Raw genomic sequence first — 14,487 nt, forward strand, 5'->3', positions numbered from 1 at the left:
ATTTGTGCATGTAGGATTTCTGGTTGAGCTAGGCTGTAGTTATGCTAAGCTATAGTAAACTACAGTGATAAAAAGCAGTCTGGGAGAAAGAGGCCAAAAACAGCAGCTAAAAAACTTGAGGACAAATGTAAAAACTAAGAACTCACTAATGAGACAGAGAGATCAAGAACTGGAGTGCAGGTGTGTAAACTTCACAAACAAAGTAGAGATGAACATCTTGACATAGAAAGAGAAGAATTGGCACGAGACATGGGACATCTAAGTATAAATATAGTGGCTGGGAGAACTGTCCCTCATAGACCACATCCACACAAGCAGGGGCATGCTTTTGCTGCAGCACAAATAGTAGTGGCACAAATTTGTGCCGCTACTTTGTGCTGCAGTGCACGCATTGTTCTGCTGCTCCATGGGCTGCAGGGAGGGCTGTCTGATGCATAGGGTGCCTCAGTGCAGGGCTAACCAGCAAACAGCCCTCAGACTGAGGCACCCTGTGCCCCAGAAAGATGGGAAGTGGCATGTGGAGATAGGGGAGCAGGTAGCCCAGGGCTGCCTGCTTCCCCATCTCCACATGCTATAAAGCCCCTGTGTTGCAGTACACTGCATACCAGCCAGCCTCTCCCCAGATGGATGGGGTGCTGCAGTGTGCCTCAAGACAGAGGACCAGGTAGCTGTCTGAGCTGCCCGCTCCGCTGTCTCTGCATGCCTCAATGTGAGGGCTTTGCTGCAGAGCCCCTGTGCTGAGGCACGTGGAGTCCCCATCTCAAGGCACACTGTGCCCTAGCTAGCTGGGGAGAGGCTGGCTGGGGTGCAGAGTGCCTCAGTGCTGGGGCTCCACAGTGTGTGGAGATGGGAAAGCAAGCAGCCCTGGGGCCTCTTCTCCCCTGTCTGCATTTGTCCCAGCACTTTAGTGTGCTTTATGCTGCTTTTTTCCAGGGTTTTGGGGTTTTTTTGCTACCAGGAAATCCCAGTAGCAAATTTTGCCCCAGCGCTGCTAATTAGTAGTGCCACACACAGTTTAATGTGCAATACGTGTGGTTTGTGGTGCCGCAAAGAGGCTTGAAGCCCCACAAACCACATGTGCCTACACATCTGGATCCAGCCATAGACTTAGGGGAGTGTGAATAACGTATGGTGTCTTTACCTGACAAGGACAAGCTTCACTAGACTGTTAATCAGACCAACTACTGTACTGTCTGATGAGCTTTCTGAGTTTTCACCACTGAACATATATCCAAGTTGTATTTTCTGTGTTGCTTGGAATGTGGAAGCCTGCTCGATAGTGTTGACCTTCCTGAACAGCTTAGGAACTATTTAGAAAAGCTGGACATATACAGAGGTCCATGGGGTCAGACACAATGCACCTGAGGATGCTGCCGCAGTTGGCTGATGTGTTTGCAGAGTTTTCAAGTCTTTGAAAACGTGTGGCAAATGGGGGAGGTCCCAGACATTTGGAAAAGGGCAAATTTAGTGTTCATCTTTAAGAATGTGGAGGAGTATCTAGGGAACTACAGACATGACAGCCTCACCTCAGTCCCTGGAAAAATCATGGAGCAGCTCTTCAAGGAATCTATTTCTAACTAAGCACTTGGAGGAGAAGGTGAACAAGGTAAGGATGAAGAAGTAACAGTCAGCATGGATTCACCAAGGGCAAGTCATGCTTGACCAACCTGATTGCCTTCTATGATGAGATGACTGGCTCTGTGAATGCAGGGGAGGCAGTGGACAGGCTATACCTTGACTTTAGCAAGGCTTTTTATATGGCCTATCACAACATTCTCACAAGCAAGCTAAGGAAGTACAGGTTGGATGAATGTACTGTAAGGTGGATAGAAATTGGGTTGGATCATTAGGCTCAGAAGTAGCAATTAATGGCTCAGTGTCCAGTTGGCAGCTGGTTATCAAGTGCCTCAAGGGTAGGTCCTGGGGCTGGTTGTGTGCAATATCTTCATCAATGATCTGGAAGATAGGCTGGAGTGCACCCTCAGCAAGTTTGTGGCTGGCATCAAGCTGTGTGAGGGAGTAGCTATGCTAGAGGGTAGGGCTAGGATTCAGAGAGACCTAGACAAATTGCAGGATTGGACCAAAAGAAATCTCATGATGTTCAATAAGGACAAAGGCAAATCCTGCACTTAGGACAGAACAATCCCATGTACCAGTACAGGTGTGGGACTGACTGGCTGAGCAGCTCTGCAGAAAAACACGTGGGGGTTACAGTGGACAATAAACTGAATCTGATCCAACAATATTCCCTTGTTCTGAGAAAGGCTAACAATATACTAGGCTGCCAGCTCAGTAGGAGTACATTAGCAGAAGTGTTGCCATTATTATTCCCCTCTATTTGAAAGTGGTGAGGCCACATCTGGAGTACAGTACTGTGTCCAGTTTTGGGCTCCCTACTACAGAAAGGATGCAGAAAAATCAGAGAGAGTGCAGTGGAAAGAAACAAAACTGGTTGGGGGATGGGGCACATGGCTCATGAGGAGAGGCTGATAGAACTGGTCTTAGTCTGGGGAAGAGAAGACTGAGGAGGGATTTAATAATAGCCTTCAACTTGCTTAATGGTGGTTGCGAAGAGGATGAAGCTAGATTGTTCTCAGTGGTGGCAGATAACAAAACAAAGAGAGTTGGTCTCAAGTTGCAGCAAGAGAAGTTTAGGTTAAATATTAGGAAAATCCTTCTCACTAGGAGGGTAAAGAAGCACTGAAACAGGTTACCCAGAGAGGTTGTGGGATCTCCATCCTTAGAGGTTTTTAAGACCCAGATAGACAAGCCTTGGGAAGATCTAGTTGGGGCTGGTCTTGCATTGAGCAGGATATTGAAACAGATGCCCTCCTAAGGTTCCCTCCAAACTTAATCTTTTATGATCCTATGATTTTATGAACACACAGACTCCAGCAGCCTGTATATCAAACCTAACAACAACTAGATATCATCTAAGAAAAAAACTGCATGGCACAGAATAACAGTACAGTTTCCCATTATATTCCTCATGCAGAACATGTGCAAGTGTCCATATGACTACTAAGCATATACAGTAGGTTACACACTGGCTGGATAGTTAAATGCCTCAGTACATGTGCATATTGGGTATGTGCAAGTCACAAAACTCTACCTGGCAAAAACCCATAACTAGTGGGCTGAGGGCAGAAATTCCTTTGTATATTGTAGCCCCACAAATTGAATCATTAGAGCACTTGCCCAGGAAGTAGAAGACCAAAGTTCTAGACTTTGCTCATCCAGAGGGGTTTGAATATACTTTTCTCTGACTTCCTAGAGCAGTACTCTAACCAGTAGGGCACAGGTCATACATTAACCAGCCCTCCTTTTGAAGCTGGTCCACTGGCAGACAAGACATGGATATATGTGAGGTCAGGAGAGAGAGGAAAAGCTAGAGGGCATGACTCAATAACATGGCTACTGCTATAGAAGGGCGCAGGTCCTGTGGTCTAGTCTAGAGCCATATGGCTGAAAGGGACTTCAGGGGCTATCTGATTCAATTCCCTGTACAAATATTATTCTTGAACTATGGCTATCGAGCCTCCTTTTGAAAACCTTCAATGAATGGAATTCTACCACTTCCCTGGGCATGGCCCCTACCATATTCCGCTGCCTTAACTATTGTAACAGTAACAAAGTTTTTCCTGAAATCCAATCTACACGTACTTTGCTGCAATTTAAAATAATTGTTTTGTGTCCTGCCCTTTGGGATAGTTATTGTTCCTTTTCTTTATGGCAGCCTTCTGAATATTTGAAAACTCCCTCCCTTAATCTCCTTTTCTCCTGTAGCAGAAAGCCCCTTTTCCTCTTGCCTGCAGTTGCTCTCCCCTCCTTGGATATGTTTTTCCTCTTCTACCTTTTCTTCCTTCCTCTTTCTTTCACTTTAAGATAAGGAATTGTGTTTTGAAATTTGTATGTGTGCATTTTGTATCTCCCCTTGTATTTTGGTATTTTTATCTATTTGTGTGCCATGGCATTTGTAGCTTATATTTTATACTCCTCACCTTTCAACTTTCAACTAAATGTATTTAGTTTCATAAATAAGTTATACATTGTAACAATGTTAACTAGGGCAGGAATCAAACTGCCCTTCCCTGTATCAGGCTGGCCCCTGAAAGAGCGAGTGAATCACTGATTGAATGTGTAACACGGTAGCAGGCAGCAGTTAACACCTAGGAAACTGCAGATCAACCAACGGAAGAACTCAATAGAAGACAATGTAACAACTGGGAAATCTCTAAACCTCACTGATCAAGGTCTAGAAGCCCTGGCCTGAGTTAATCAACGCCGGGGACCAACTTTTGGGCTGAATATCTCCAAATCGACCGCTCTCAGAGCCCTACTCAAAATTCATCAACGGACTCCCAAACCTGCACGTACATGCGGATGACCCCTGGGGCTGACATATGCCATCCAGTAGCCACCGAGGGGGGGGAAGTCCTACGAGGGTCAACGACCCCTGGATTGGGCAAACCTGAAAACTGGGGAGTCACCAAAGTCTGCTAAGGACAGATAAAAAAGCAGTGAAAAGTGACCCTCAGGGGCGCCCTCTTGATCTCCAACTCAACCAGACCTGTCCAGCCAGAAGGACCAGCCAGCAACCCCCTTCTGGAAGATAACACCACGCTGAAAGAAGCCTCAACAACAGACTCCAGCGCCTGTGGGATAGGTATACCTGACTCTTGTAGCTTGCTATTGCGTGTGTGTGTGTGTGTGTGTGTGTGTGTGTGTGGAAGGACTAGCCCCAAGGTTTATGATTTAACTCATTACAGTGTTTTTATCTGCCTAATAAACCAGAATTTTAAGGATCCCGAGTTGGACATTTGTAGCCAATACTCCAGGTTAAACATGCTAACTCTCTCGACTTTTCCTCAAATGGCTTGCCTTGCAATATTTTCATCCTTTTTTCACCAGCTTCTGAATCCTCTCCAGCTTCATCCTTCTTAAAATGTAGAGCCCGGAACTGCACTTGATACTTTAGATGAAACCTAACCAATGCTGAGTAGAGTGGTACTATCACCTCTTGTGACTTACACCTACTGCTGTACCTGTTGGTGCAGCCCCAGATTACATTTGCTTTTTTAATGGCTGTGTTATATTGCTGACTCATGTTGAGTCTGTAATTGACTAAAAGCTCCAGATCCTTTTCTGCAACATTAATGCCCAGCTAGTTATCTCCCATTCTGTATTTGGTTATTCTTCCCTTGTGTAGCATCTTACATTTGTCTGTGGGGAACTTAATTCTGTTGTATTTAATGGAGCTCTCCAATTTCTCAAGATTCTTTTGAAATCTTTTCCTATATCCTCCAAAGTGTTTGCAACAGTTTCCAGTTTTGTGTCATTTGCTTTCTCCCAACTGGTCCTCTCTATCCATTTTTCCAATGACTAGTAAATGCAAGGTACAGAGTCTCAGCTTCAAGAAGAAGGCTGAATAGCGCCTGACTTGTGGCCTGGTAGTCAGACATGCAGGTTCAAGCCCTATGGTGCTATTTATATATGTGCATGGAGACAAGTGCCTGTCTGGTCAGTGTACAGTAAGCCTACTACATGTACTAACTAGCCACATAGATGCTTATGTGTCCACACTGCATAGGTAATAGAATCACAAAGTGTTCTTAACTGAAAAAATGCTACTGATGTGGCTGGGAAATTCCCATTTGGACACGTAAAGTGAAATAGAATTCTGGCCTACAGGCAGGGAACAGTGACCAGTGTAGCTCTTTGTCTCCAAATTAATAGATAATCTAGTTCTGACCATACTATAAGCAAGACTTATATTTGTACATGTTAGGCGTTCAAAAGTCTTATGGTTATATGCCACATGTATCTAGTCAGTATCTGTTAAGTCTATTCTTAGCATCATGGGAATTGTATAATAATGCCCTGTGCAATATGCTGGGAAAGTACTCAGAAGATTTTAGGCATTTAAGGCAGGAATTTCCAAAACATCTAAATTACAGTGATACTTGTTCCAAAAGCACTCAGGTGTTTTGCAAAATCCAAATATATTTTTTTCCAGGTCCTACTTAGTTTGCTATTTGCAATATGGCACTTGATTAATCTTAGGTTGAGATAAATAATAAACAGAATGTGCCATTAAAAGAGATTCTTCTGTACAATAATACAGTCTATGCAGTATCTTACTTTTAAACAATATACAATGGTGAGAGAGAGCCACACTAAAAAACCTAACCTTCATCTCAGCATTTTCTTACAGTTGACCAAATAACCACATGGTGGTGGTTCCAAACCCATCTTCAGTCTTCAATTAATTCAAGTGAAAAATTCTTCATACTAGATTCAGTCTCAGTGGATGCATCTACACAAGATATTAGCTGCTCAGTAAACATTGTGTGTCTACACATGTGCCCCTATTAGGCTGGAGTAAACTAATTTACTCTGAAGCAGGATAGTACTTGTAAACTTGTAATACAAGTATGATCCTACTACGGAGTTTTTACTCTGTAGCAGCGCATGTGTGTGTACCACTTCCCAACTAGTCCCGCACTGAAGATCCCTTGTGTCCCAGCCAGCCCCTCCACAGCACAGTGAGAGGCTGGTTGGAGCAGTCCCAGGCTGGCAGGCTGAAACCCTTTGCTCTCTGCCAGCTGGGGCTGCTCTAACCCAGCTCAACATGATGTGTTCTCGGGAGCATGTGAAGACATAGTACCCAGAAACAACAAACACCAGAGCCATACACTCCAGAGTTTATTCATGTGCCAACTGCGTGGTGCTACTGAGAGAATTAAGCTGATATTTTATGACCATACAATTTATTTGTGTATGTCAATCATGCTCCACTCACTAAGCAGACAAAAGTGACCTGGATTTCACAGTTTATCCCAGCATGGGGATCTTGCACAGTCACTACTCGAGTTGAGAGCTTTTCTTTAGCACCCCAGTAGCAAGAAAACGAGTGGCAGGCCCCATGTAGTGGGAGGCTGGCTTCCCCAGAACTGAAACTGCTTCAGAGTCTCTCTTCCTCCCACAAAGCAACAGTAGATATAGGTCCAGGCAACCTCTTCCATGGCCTAGTGGCTACAGTTGGACACTCTAGTCCCTTGGAGACTGTCTGCAGACTAAAGCATACATTAATGAACTGGCCAGATTTTCATGTTTTTCTTTCCAAACTTGAGAGATAGAAAATTAGATTTTTTTAAAGGTTAGCTAAGTTTTGGTATCATATGGCTCTGGGAACCAGGGCATATCCTTGATGGTACTTACACATCTAAATCCCACTGAAATTAATGAGAGTTACCCCTAACTCATATTCAGGTGCTTGTGATTTACAAAGGAACTTTACTGTGGTGACAGTGAACATTCTCATTCCTTAAATAAGGTGCCTGGCTCATAGGGAAGAATTCAGAACTGCAACCCAGGTACTTAAATACACTAAGCATTAATGGGGGAGATACAGATACCTCGGATTGGGAGCCACGATAACCAACATAATGAGTTAAGGGACACCTCAAGTATCCAATAGGAACCTATAATGGGGGATGCACATATGAAATCTAGCTTCTCTACTAGACTTAGGCATATAAATGAATCTGGGATTCACAGTCTGAAACAGCGTTAATAATGGTAGTGAATGATGGGATAACAGCCCAGGGTCATGCTCCTTCTTGCTCGCTTTGCTTCTGGTGCCATGAATCTTGCATTCCTTTCTGCACAATGGCACAGTTTCAACAGGAAGCGTTGCCTTATTTCTAACCCAGTGGCTAGGGCACTTACTGGAAAGGCGGGAGGTGTAAATTTGCATCCCTTCAGGCTGAAGAGGGCCTTGGACCCAGGCCCCTCACAATTTAGGTCACATAAAAAATGGCCAGGATATACAATTCTTCCTATGCTTCTGAACTAAGTCACCATAGGTACCAAAATCAATTTTATCAATGTGTCTGGCATGGTCACACTCTTTAGGGGACTAATGTGCAGGAATGCCTACTTGTGAATCTCAAAAGGCCTTGGGCATGAGATAGGATTCTGTCCTTGGATGCTATTTCACTTGACCCACCCACATGGCAGCTATGCAGCTGCCTAACCTTCATTTTTGACACTTATGAACAGTTAGCAATCTTATTCCACCTACAGCATGGACATGCAAGCATCTACAGGATTACTGGACACACAAAGTAGGTTGTTCTCTGGCCAGACAGGTATGTAGTTTCTTATGCATGCACCTGGGTGAGTGTAAGTCCCAAAATTGTAGCCAGGGAAAAACACCATGACTAACAGTGTTAAGGATCAGTAAGCTGACTGCTATCATGACTGGGAAGGGCTCTGGATTCTAGGTTGGGGCCTTGCCCCCATTGGGCCAGAAATTCTCCTATTATTCTGTATTCACTGAATAGGAAAGGCAAAGTTCAGTGGCTCAGATTCAGATGAAGACTGGGTAACGCCTAACCTGCAGCCTGAGTGGTGTGCTGGGAAGAGGGGGCGTAGAATTTTGGTCTTCCACTTCCTAGCCAAATGTCCTAAACACTAGGCCATTGGGCCAAAACACAGAAGGACCCTCCTCCTCAAACACCTGTGAGTCACGGGTTTTGCCCAGCTACAATTTCGGAACTTATGCTTACTCATATATATGCATAAGGAAACATGAACCTGTCTGGCCAGAGGTGAACCTCTTGCACATGATCAGTAGCTGCATAGATGCTTGTACATCCACATGGCATGTAGAATATGATTGCTGTGGGCACTGCCCAGGAAAGACAGCTATGCAGCTGCATAACTAGCATTTGGGCATGTAAAATGAAATAGGTGTCTTTCCCAAATGTTCACCTGAGCCAAGATGGCAACACTTATGAGCATGTGCAATAGCAGAACCGTAGGTACTTAAAAAAGTTTTCTGGTGGCTTAGGTAGGATTTCTATGAATCGTCCTTTTGGGGTTAGGTGCCTAAATTCCACTTTAGGTCCTAAGTCTCTTTACAAAATGCACCCTATCTTAAATGCCTTTGTGGTTTTGAATCTATTAGTGTTTGATACTCCTCCAGAGAGGTAGATCGCATATTTGAAAGAGGCACCTGGATACCACGTGAAGAACTGCTGCAGTACAGAAGAAAAACACCCACAAATCGCACACCACTGGTTATGACCTATCACCCATCCCTTGAACCTGTACGGAAAATCCTCAAAAAATTGCAACCCATATTAGAAAAAGACCCTATTCTTAAAAAGATCTTCCCAGAGCCACCCATCCTAGCTTTCAGACAAGCACCGAACCTTGCCAACCATATCACCAGAAGCAAACTTCCTCAAGCCCAGAACACACCAAAAGGATCCAGACCATGCCATGACAAGAAATGCAAAACCTGTCCCCACATCTCCACCACCTCCACTATTACTACACCCCACAACAGAGCCATCAGCATCCCAGGATCTTACAGCTGCACCTCCAGAAATGTAGTATACCTCATCCAATGCACCAAATGCCCTGATGGAAGATATGTAGGAGAGACCAGACAACAACTGCGCACCAGAATGAACGTACACCGGAAATCCATCAAAGACAGAAACACCCAATTACCGGTGGGGGCACATTTCTCACAGGAGGGCCACTCTCTCTAATCTCTCAGTCCTGATCCTCAAGGGAAACTTACACGACACTTCCCAGAGACAAGCCTATGAGCTCCATTTCATCAACCTGCTGGATACTAGAGATCAGGGACTAAGCACAGACATTGGATTTTTGATACATTACAATCTGCCTGGCAACTGACTCCCCAGCCCAGCCCCTGGCTTCTTTACTTGTCATTCCATCCAGGAAGAGCACACACCAACTGCTGCAGCTTCCTTAGCCTGACGAAGGGTTTTTGAACCCGAAAGCTTGCTTAATAACTATTCTCCAACCATTTGGGTTGGTCTAATAAAAGATATCAAGTTCACCCAAGGAGCCTTGTCTGCCTTAGTGTTTGATAGGTTTTTATGGGCTAAGGTTTTCCTGGCTTTGAGGTACATGGAAGGAATCAGTGACTGAAATGTGCTCAACAGTTGTTCTTACACTTATGAGAAAAGAGTGGTTCAACCTCAGTTAGACAGAATTTACTGAGAAATGCCACATACTGCCAAGAATAATTATCATATCTATCACACAGAGAAATTTTTGCCCTGCTCCTAAATTAAGGTGAGTCCTGCTAGCTTCTATTAGCATTGTGATGGAGAGAACATTACTGTCTGTCTGCCCTATGGGGCTGGAAGCAAAAAACAATCAACCAACCAACCAACCAACCAACCAACCAACCCCCCCCACCTATAGTGATAGTAACAGAGAAAAGTCCCATCACATAAGAGAGCCAAAAAAGCTGCATTTTAGGCCAAAGCTTCCTCATCCTGACTGTGACTTTATATATTTAATGGGAAAGTGGCAAAAGGACTTAAAGTCACAGCAGAACACTGAAAACAGCACAGCAAAAGTCATTCTCCCTTTTCCCTCTGCCCCCACCTCAGTCAAAAACTCACCAGAATTGAGACTTTGTGCTCTAGCCCTGACAGAGTGACCCAGAGCAATAAGAATATAGGGCAAGCAGAGCATGAGGAGTGGTAGGATAAAATAGGATATTGTTTGTATAGATAAAACGGTAACATCCTTCACATAAAGGATCACACAGGGAGACAGAACATTTTACACTGTTTTTAGCAAGTGCTCATTTACAGCAAAAGATTAAGACCTGAAAGGTGAATATAGAACAGAATTCTGTATTGTAACCATAACTTTGTTTAAAGGTGAACAAGAGGTGTATGATCAATTATCATCTACTAGTGGGGAAAGAAACTGTTTAGAGTAATACAATAAGCATGACAGGGATTATGTGATTAAAGTAAAATATATGCTGAAAATCAGAAGCAAAATCTCCACAGTGATTTCTATTAGGCTGTGAATCAGTCTCCCAAGGGAAGCAGCAAAAGTGCTGCCATTTGAATAATTTGAAACCAGACAGGACAAAGCATTGAAGAATCCACTGTAAAGATGAATGTTAAATTGGCCAATGGATGGATGAGATCATTGCTCTGCTGAAAAGTAATTGCTTCCTATGAATTCAAAGCAGTGAAGTCATAAGTAAAGATTTTACAGATTATTTGTAGTTAGAGAGAATGGAAAGAGGCAAAAGAGTTTAAATATCATTATTGCTGTAGAATTTAAATTTTAAAACGTGACTTAGTGGTTTATAGGAAATGCGTGGGAGGGTTTACAGAGAAGTGGATCAGTGAACCTGAAAGAAAATTAAATTTGTTTTGTGAAAAGGACTGAAGGGACCAGAGCAGAAGCCAAGATGGAAGAGATGGTATGGAACGAGCTGTCGGAGGAGTACATGAACAGCAGAATAGAAGGTCTGAGGAAACTAATAATAAGGGAAGAGACTCTGCTGAACCCAATGCAGAACAAAAAAAGGAAACGTTACTATAGCCAAAAATAGCTATAGTAATAGCAAGTATACTATGGAAACTGATTGTTTGGATTGGTGTCAACTGGAACCAACGTTTCTGAGTAAACTTGATTATTGTGGTATTTCGATGAAGTACACAAGCAATAGCTGCATTTGCTGGAGGAGGAAAATAAAGGCAGGAAATTTAAATGAAGATTACAGGCAATGAGGTAGTCTGTAACGGGGTGGGACTAGAATGAGGGAGTCCCTCATCTTTAGTCCTTTCCTTAGATATACAGACCAGGCTGCCTCTCACAGACTACTGAGGACAGGCATTACATCCGTGCTGGGAGAAATGCCTTTCTCCTGGCACAAAAACCTACTGCACAAGCATTCAAGGGTTTTGGGTGGAAGAAAAATGGCTCTTCTGTGAAAAAAAAAGAGAGCACTTCCAACCAGGAATTTCTCTCTGCTGAGACCTTTTCTAGTGCTAGCTTGAAATGCTGTATGCTTCTTTTGGGGTTCAAGCTGATCGACAAGAATGGTCCCCAGTGGCTCAACCCATCCTGAGGAGTCCCAGGACAGTTTGAGCAACAATACTTCTACCCCCCCTGCTCCTTGCACTGAACTGAGATGACCCTGGTCTGTAGGAAGGACAGGGGGCATTCCACCACAGTTTGACACATCCTGGGGCTTCCAGAGATGGTCTGAACCACAGCTCCTCTGCTTCCTGCCTCGTGCACAGGGCCATTTGACCCCAGAGCTGGGCAAGGGATGGGGGGCATTCCTCCATGGCTTCATCCGTCCCAGGTGTCTCCAGCATGGGGCAAGCACTGCCTCTGCGCATCCCACCTTCTGCACAGCTCCAGGGTGACTGTGTTCCAGGGTGGGTGAGGACCTGTTCTCCTTGTACCTGCTACCCCTGGAGGCCAGAAGGCTGTTCTGGAATGCCTATATACCCCTTCTTGCTATGTTTTCTAGTGCTGCAAATTTCCCAGAATTGAACCCCAGTTCCTGATCTGTATTGTCGCTGTATCAAATACAGGCAATCAAAAAAAAAGAGCTTGTGAAAGGTTTAATGTCATCTCTTGAAACATTGATGGCACTGATACACCTCCCACACAACTGCCAGCTCTTCTATACTTCCCTGAAACAAAGCAACCCATGGCTGTGTATTTTACTAGCAAAAAGCACCGTATTTATAGGTGTGTTTGCAAGTGCACAAACCCAACTAACTTATGCTGTATAATTAAAATCAAGGTAATGGATTTTGAATGCCAGTGATCTGATTAATTCTGAAGGCTATTCTCAGGAGGAAATGGACAGAAAAATAAGTTTTTCTAAATAACAAAAGCATCCATTCTCCTATACTTCTACTGGTTATCAAAATCACAAAGTAGCCCACCACAAGAAATTTTCCAGGGACCCAAACTTGGCTGTGGTGACTGCAAGAGCACCCAAAGAGCATCAGCTGACATAGACGCTGTAACAGAAAATCTTCTCGGTATTTATCCATAGGCAATGTGTGGACCACCGTCCTGATTTCAGCGCATTGTTGGGAGCTTTGTAGTCCTATCTTAGAAAAGCCTGATGGATCCTCTTTTGTTTTGGCATCTAACACATTTGGTTATCAAAGATGGAAGAACCAATCTTTGCTCTAACTTCAACATGATTCCATGCTGATGCAAACCCAAGATGGTGATCTACGTTTCATATATTTAAAATACTCTGAATTCAGAATACACTCAAGCCCATGTGCTCAAAATCTGCAATAGAATATGAACATCCTTTCACTTTAGAAGTGTTTGATTTCAGCTCATTATACATCAAAAAAAAGAAGATGAAAAATTAGATTTGAGTCTCATTTTTGAATCTAAAATCATCTTTGTTAACTCCTGGTCCAGTACAATAAAACTTAAGTAACCTTGTTCCAAAGGATGATTGTGAAGCTGTTGCAATATTCGTGTTAAAAGTTGCCTAACATTTGTGCCAAAATTTTAAAAAAGCACTTTTTGAGAAAGCAGAGAGTAAGACAATGGTTGAAGAGTAGTCACATGGAACAAAATTTTGATGATTTGGAGTTTCCAAATCATGCATAAACTAGTCCTATTATTTTCAAATGATATGATAAAATACAAAGAAAATACAGAGGGAACTAATGTCACTTTTTTAAATATCTGCCCTGTACTTGAATTGATAATACATCATTTCTGACAGTTGGAGTACATTCATTGAACTCAGATGATTTTTGTAAATCCAGGAATCCTAATATTTTAATACACTTGAAATGAAGTGTACATTCATGAGTTGTTTTCCCAGTAATCAATGAGTTATATTGGTAACTATTATAGACACATATAAAGATTCACTTGTATGTAAGTGTAACACTTTTTATCCTAAAGGATCCTAAAACATTTCCTAAACCTCATACAGTGCAACAGCCCTGATATGCAGCTGTCTCTAGGCACCACCCCAGAGCACAGCATGCTACACAAATGCAACTAGAAAGAAAATTTTGATTGATAACACTGATCAAATCCCGCACTTCTACAGAGAATTCCAAAGGATCTTTAATGTCTGTGCAGAATTAACTGTAGACTTTATCTCTATCATCTCCCACAAAGACAAAGGACTAACCCTGCTGTCATTGGAATCTGTGTTTCCATTGAACTCCAGCTGTTCCAGGTACAATACTCAGACCAGTAAGCCATCAGTTCAGGTTTACTGTACCAACTAACAACTTTAAAACAAAGAGTATCAAATTATTTTCGAGAAAAATAGGGGGGGGCAGTTGGAAAGAAATTTGATGTAAATATTTTGCTTATGGAAGAACTTTTTGCTGGCCACTGGCTATTTGCAAGAGTTTTATTACAGGTAACAGGTGATGATAAGGGATGTTATGTTAAGCTAAAACTACGTAGCATGGAAGTGAATGTCAATGGCACCTTGTTGTCTATTAAGTTAGAATAATGACAATTTTTTTCACCTTCCTGGCTGTGGGTGACAGCACAATAAATGCTGACAGAGCTAAAATGCTGTCATGGGTTAAATTGAAGAGCTTTAAAATGATGGTACAATTCCCCTATTACTCACAAACCACTTCCTTTCCTATTTAACAGACAACA

This window comes from Alligator mississippiensis, chromosome 4 (assembly GCF_030867095.1).
Source record: "Alligator mississippiensis isolate rAllMis1 chromosome 4, rAllMis1, whole genome shotgun sequence".
Lineage (NCBI taxonomy): Eukaryota > Metazoa > Chordata > Crocodylia > Alligatoridae > Alligator > Alligator mississippiensis.